This window comes from Cryptomeria japonica, chromosome 6 (genome assembly GCF_030272615.1).
Source record: "Cryptomeria japonica chromosome 6, Sugi_1.0, whole genome shotgun sequence".
Taxonomy (NCBI): domain Eukaryota; kingdom Viridiplantae; phylum Streptophyta; class Pinopsida; order Cupressales; family Cupressaceae; genus Cryptomeria; species Cryptomeria japonica.
Window position 1 is genome coordinate 254,403,707 of NC_081410.1, and position 5,860 is coordinate 254,409,566.

Consider the following 5,860-nt stretch of genomic DNA (forward strand, 5'->3'; position numbering starts at 1 on the left):
TCTTCATCATATATAGACTCTTTTTCAACCTTTAGAACTGATAACCACCCTTCAAACTACCTAAAACCAACTCTTAACCGGTTTATCTCTTAGTTCTTAAACCAATATTGCTAATTTGACAACTTTTAGTTGTCAAATGAGCATCTTTTAACTCTTTTACAATAAAGACTTGGATATTACCTCCATTACATCAAAATGGTCATTTAAGGACCTTCTAAACATAAATTGTAACCAAACCCCTTACAATTAGCCCTTATAGGCCACACTAGCCATATTGGCAACATTGACACAACTTGACACATTAAGCTTCAAATTACATTCAAATGGCTCTAATGGCCATAGTTACATCATTAAATGACCTTATAGGTCTTATTAAACTTCATATGCTCTTGGATCACCATGTGACCCTCATTGTGTTCCTTTGACTCCTAGGTGCTCCTACACCACTTTTATAGGTGGTTTTTCTGCCTATTGTTTGGTGATACCATACTGGTATTCACCTTCACAAACCCCTATAAATTATTTCTTTGAGCTAGAGTTCATTTAGAATTTTTCAATTTATAGGGTAACGGATTGTTGCCCAATTTTACAAAGGTCTCTAGAGAAGTGTACTAATGTTATATTCTTCATTGTACTAGTAATATACTTTCCTATCTTTTGGCGATGGATTTTTTTCCTGTAAGGGTTTCTCCATGTAAATCTGGTGTTTCATATGCAGTGATTTTCTTGTTCTTGTTTTGATTCTACAATCACTATGTTTATGGTTAATATTTAGTTTAATATTTGCAATCACTTTGAATTTAAGTTCATATTTCAAGATTTCTTCACCTTTTTCAACATTTGGTATCAAAGCTAACGGTTTTGTTGAGGGACATACTCCCTTCTCTATAAGTGTTGAAAGTTTTTCTCTACAATCAAGGCTTTTGTTTTTGTAAGTTTTTTCATAGATTTGAGAAAGTTTGTATACCATGGCCTCCACCTCTTGTCAATATATTAAAATTTAAATGGCACTAGTTATGAGATGTGGAAGTTGAAAGTTGAGGATCTCTTGGAAGAAAGAGATAAGTGGTTTCCTATTTCAAAAGAAAAGAAACCAAAGGATTATACCTTGATAGATGATGTGTGGAGAAATTTATACAAGAATGCATAAGGAACCATTCAGTTTTGTCTCATTGACTCTATCTTCCTAAATGTCCCTATAGATTACACAACATATAAGTTATGGAGGAAAATTGGTGATATATATTCAACTAAGTGTTTGTCTAACAAGCTATATCTAAAAAGAAGTTGTATTCTTTGAAAATGAGGGGTGGTGATTCTATTGTTGAACATTTGAATGCTTTTAATTTTATTTTAAGTCAACTTGCATCAATAGATATTATTATTGAAGATGAAGATAAATGTAAATTTCAACTTTTCTCTTTTCCTGATTCTTGGAAAATTCTTATTGTTGTCAAAAGTAGTGGTGATGTAGAGTCTAATATGGATAGTGTAATTCTCATACTTCTTTCAGAATAGATGAGGAGAGAGATCATGGATGTTGGATCCCAAGATGCCTTGCATGTTCGAGGAAGGCCTAAGGAAAAAGAGCCCAAAGGGGATAAAAATAAGGATAAGTCAAAAGGATATTTTAAGACCCTTGGAAGGAGCAGAGTTAAGTATTGGAACTATGGTAAAAGAGGGCATGTGAAATATTGTAGAAACAATAAAAATAGTATTGAATATTCCACAAAAAATTACTCAAATGATGATTATTTTGATGCTTTGTTTATTTCAACTAACTCTATTAGTAATGATGCTTAGTTGTTGATTCAGGTGCTTCCTACCATAATATTCCTCACAAGAAGTATTTTTATGAGTATAAAAGATATTATGGAGAATTTTTTCTTGTTGATAACACCTTAGTGAATATTGTTGGCAAAGGCAAGGTATGTTGAACACCTAGCATTGACAGGGGGGTGAATCAGCTTGGAGCTTCAAAAGTAATTATTAATAAAATTATTTAACAATAACACTTTGACCATGTCAGCACATCAAGCATAAACGCATGAACATAAAATTTACATGGAAAACTCAAACAAGGAAAAATCACAACAAAAATATAACTCACAATATGAAAAACAATGTTTGCAACATTTTACACTTAATGACAAGGAGCACCAATAACTAAATGTCTTGTATAACTAATTTGGACTACCTTAGGAAAGATACAAGAAGGACTTGTACAACTAAAGAACACTTCTTCGGGACAAGATAAAAATTGTTGCCAAAGGACTCACTATCAATCATCAACAAATGAAATAGCTAAACTGAAATTGAGAAGGATTCTTTTTATCATGAAATTGTCCATGAACAATAATCAAGCAATCAATAACATGTCAAACATCTCTAACAATCTTCATTGTCATAGGACTCTATCTTGTAGAATACATCATCTTCAAGGCTCTTCTCAAACTAACATTCTCATCACCACAAACTCAAATATGTTTGCAAATCATTTGTATACACTTATCACACAATTCACTTCTCATCCACACTCAATTCATCCATCCACAAATCTTAAATATGAGATACAACATTGAGATCCTAATTAAGGGTCAGTGAAAATAGAATAAACAATACTACACAAAATAAGCCACCCAGATGTAAATACTTAGATTGGTCCATTTCAAGAGAAAGAGGGAACCAAAACATATCATAATACATCATTCCATGAATGAGATGACAATCTCCACATGCTAACACATACTCCAAATGACATTACAAAGAATAACATGTAGACATAATCAATCAGTTGACCACACAACCACTTCCAAAATAAAATACTCCATGTGGATCTCCAGACGCCAAGGTGAGACCCCAAATAACATCTCAACACATCTTTCAACACATATACAAACCAAAAGAATATGACCAATTAAACTACAATGCAATTAGCAACATGTCTAAAGAGAACCAAAAGCATTCTAGACCACACTGAATATAGGATGACACGATCAATACCAAAAGATTATTTGGACCAACATCCATCCAAATAACCAAGGTTTGACAAAGCATATCTAGACCAACATCCATTTGGATAACCAAGTTTGACATCAATGACAATCCTAAAAGCTCATGTAACAACAATCTCCAATAATCTCTCCCTTAATCATTCATGGCAACACCAATAAATAGCAACACCAATGAAAAATGGATAATCTCTCAACAACTCTCTCTAATAATCTCACAACTTTTTTCACACAACTCTCTCCCCCTTTGACAATAATGACAAAGGGCAGTGAAAGAAAAGAAACATACTGACAAACTCACACCATTGATCCTCCTGAGAGTAGCATCATCAATCTAGGAGACAAGGATAAGCATTAAGTCTCCCCCTGGAAAGGTGCACCACTGAAAAATGCATCTATTTAGAAAGAGGGGCAATAACTCTTAATTTTTTCTTGAGATACTCAAAAGTATCCTTTGCCAATTCCTTAGTAAATATGTTTGCTATCTACTCTAATGTAGAAATGTATTCTAGTCTGGCAACCTTTTATGCAATCTTCTCCCTCGAGAAATGATAATAGATTGAAATATGTTTAGTTCTTGAATGCATAACTGGATTGTTTGAAATGTTTATAGCATTGGTATTATCGCACATGATAGGAAAAACTTCATCATATACTACTCTAATATCCTTAAGAGTCTTCTTCATCCATAAAACTCGTGTACATCAAGATGTTGCTGCATTATATTTAGCTACAGTAGTTGATAATGATGCGGATTATTTTTTCTTATTCATCCATGAAACCAATATGTCTCACAAAAAGAATGTTCCACCACTGGTACTCTTCTTGTCATCAACACATTTGGCCCAATCAGAATTCATACATGCCTTCAACATGAAATCTCCATATTTCTTGTACCATAAGCCAAAATCCTGAGTTCTTTTCAAATATCTGAAGATCCTCTTTATTGCTTGATCATGAGTCTACTTCAGACTATTTGCAACCAAACATACAACCTACATAATATCTAGTCTAGCAGCGGTAAGATATAATAGTCCTCTTATCATAGATCTATACTTCTTTTGATCAACATCCGAAGATGCATCATATTTTCCTAACTTGCATCCAACAGTTAAAGGGGTAGTAACATGTTTACGATTCTCAATATCAAAATTCTTCTAAATATTTTTAACATACTTAGCTTGAAAAATAAAAATTCCATTATCCATCTGAGTAACTTGAAGACCAAGAAAAAATGACATTTCTCCAAACATAGACATCTGATATTATTTCTAAATCTCTTCAGAAAAATCTTTACACAAGACATCACTTCCTCCAAAGATAATATCATCAACATAAACAATAGCAATCAAGAACATAATGCCTTCAATCTTTAAATAAAGATTTTTGTTTGTAGTACCTTTCCTGATTTTTTGTTGTAACAATTATTTGTCCGGTCTTGCATACCACACTCTAGGTGCTTGTCTAAGTCCATAAAGTGCCTTCTTTAATCTACAAACCATGTCTAGATTATCTGAAAATCTGAATCCATCCACTTGTTCAATGTATACTTCTTCCAATTCTCCATTCAAAATGTTGACTTAACATCCATTTGATATACTCTAAAGTTCTTGTAGGTAGAAAATGCAAGAAACATTCTAATAGCTTCCATCCAACCAACTAGGATAAAAGTTTCTTCACAATCAGTACCTTCTACCTAAGAGTAACCTTTACATACCAATCTTTCATTGTTAATTTCTTATGACTTTTCCTTGTTCATTCAGTTTGTTTTGGAACACCCACTTCATTCCTATCATATTCTTATCCACCAATCTAGGTACCAGATCCCAAGTTTGATTCTTCTATATTTGATTCAATTCTTCTTCCATAGTTTTAACCCTACTTTATTCCTTTCTTTCTTCTTCATATGATTAAGGTTCAATGAGTGAAATAAAACAACAATTAGTTTGCTCATTTACCTCTATAACACTTCTTTTCTAGACTCTTTTATTCTTGTTTCTAATTATCTGATCTTTCAAATGATTCCTCTACCCATTTTTTGGGGTCTTAATTATTTTCTCTAGTTCTTCTTTGTCCACTTCTACTTCATCTAGTTTATCTTCATTACTTCCTTCTGGATTTGTCTTTTCTTCTACAACAACACATATGATATCATATTCAGTCTCTTGAACAAGTTCAGGGGCAGTTTGATCCCATGCCTTGCATACTTTCACATTTGTACTCTCCACTATATTTTTCAATCTTTTATTGTAACATTGGTAAGCCTTGTTATTCATAGAATATCCCAAGAATATTCCTTCATCAATTTTGATATCAAAATTTTTGAGGTCATTCTCATCTCTTATGATATAGCACTTGCTCCCAAATATTCTAAAATATTTCATAGTAGGTAGTCTTCCATACCACAACTCATAAGGTGTCTTTGTATGATTTATCCTTATGTGAACTCTGTTAAGAATGTTAAAAATAGTATGTACAACTTATTTCAAATAAACATTATCCAAGTTAGCATCTTTCATCATAGTTCCAACCATCTCAATAATAACTTTCTATTCTTCCTTTATACCACACCATTTTGTTGAGGAGTTCTTGGAGCAAAAAGATTTCTCCTAATGCCATATTTATCATAGAAATTGTCAAATTCATTTAGAATAAATTCTCCACCTCTATCATATCTTAAACATTTTATTCTAGCATCAACCTGATTCTCTACCATTTACTTGAAAACTTTAAATCTTTCAAAATCTTCAGACTTTTCCCTCAAAAATGTAACCCATGACATTCTAGAATAATAATCAATAAGTAACATAAAATACCTTTCACCATTGAGTTATCTTGTCCTTGTAGGA